Here is a 1,443-nt window from a genome sequence, read left to right on the forward strand (position 1 = left end):
CACCAGGAAATGAAATGGAGCTGAATTCTATGTTCAAAGATATTAAATTGAATTAAGGAAGTGGTGACCTTAGGGCAAGATCCAACCCAGCTGAATTTAGGTCAAAGCAATGTACTACACACCTTTAATCCCAGGAGACAGAGCCATGCAGATCTTTGAGTTCAAGGTCAATCTACAGAGCAAGTTCCAGGATAGCCAAGCTAGGCAGTGTGCAGGAGTTAGAAATCAGAAAGCAGTTGATATAATAGAACAAAGGGGGCGTGTTCCAACTCCAGCAAGCAGCAGAACTTTGGCAGCTTCAGCCATGTGTCTTTGGCTTTATAGTCAAGAGGAAAAGGAGACTTTTGGGACAGTTAATGCTGGTTAGCTGAAGCTAAGAAATTAGTGAGCTCTCTGCTCCTCCCTGTTCCAGAGACAGCTGTATCTTCTCGTGCAGTGCCAGCCTCATCCTGTAGACAAGATGAAGGTCAGTGTTAATGGATTTGGCCGTATTGGGCACCTGGTTACCAGGGCTGCCTTCTGCTCTGCATCCAGCAAAGTGGAGATTGTTGTCATCAATGAACCCTTCATTGACCTCAACTACATGGTTTACATGTTCCAGTATGACTCTACCCATGGCAAATTCATTGACATAGTCAAGGCTGAGAATGGGAAGCTTGTCATCAACGGGAAGCCCATCATCATCTTCCAGGAGCGAGATCTTGCTAACATCAAGTGGGATTATGCTGGTGCTGAGTATGTCATAAAGTCTACTGGTGTCTTCATCACCTTGCAGAAGGCTGGGGTTCACTTGAAGGGTGGGGCCAAAAGAATCATCATTTCCGCCCCTTCAGCTGATGCACCCATGTTCATGATGAGTATGAACCACGAGAAATATGACAACTTGCTCAATATTGTCAGCATTGCATCCTGCACCACCAACTGCTTAGCACCCCCAGGCTAAGGTCATCCATGACAAATTTGACATCGTAGAAGGGCTCACAATTACAGTCTATGCCATCACTGCCAGTCAGAAGATTGTGGATGGTCCCTCAGGAAAGCTGTGGCATGATGACTGCGGGGTAGCCCAGAACATCAACCTTGCATCCACTGGTGCTGCCAAGGCTTTGGGCAAGGTCATCCCAGAGCTGAAAGGGAAGCTCACTAGCATGGCTTTCCATGTTCCTACCCCCAATGTATCCATTGTGGAACTGACTTGCCACCTGGAGAAACCAGGTATGATAACATCAAGAAGGTGGTGAAGCAGGCATCTGAGAGCCAACTATAGGGCATCCTGGGCTACACTAAAAATCAGGTTGTCTCCTATGACTTCAACAGCAACTCCCACTCTTCCACCTTTGATGCTGGGGCTGGCATTGCTGTCAATGACAACTTTTTCCTTTTTTTTTTTTTTCGGAGCTGGGGACCGAACCCAGGGCCTTGCGCTTGCTAGGCAAGCGCTCT

General features: G+C 47.3%; 1 pseudogene; it reads left to right on the forward strand.

Annotated features, from left to right (window-relative positions):
• Positions 1 to 460: 460 nt before the first annotated feature.
• Positions 461 to 1,241, forward strand: LOC147998284 (glyceraldehyde-3-phosphate dehydrogenase pseudogene; annotated as a pseudogene).
• The last annotated feature ends 202 nt before the right edge of the window (positions 1,242 to 1,443 follow it).

Source organism: Rattus norvegicus, chromosome X (genome assembly GCF_021556685.1).
Source record: "Rattus norvegicus strain SHRSP/BbbUtx chromosome X, alternate assembly SHRSP_T2T, whole genome shotgun sequence".
NCBI lineage: Eukaryota > Metazoa > Chordata > Mammalia > Rodentia > Muridae > Rattus > Rattus norvegicus.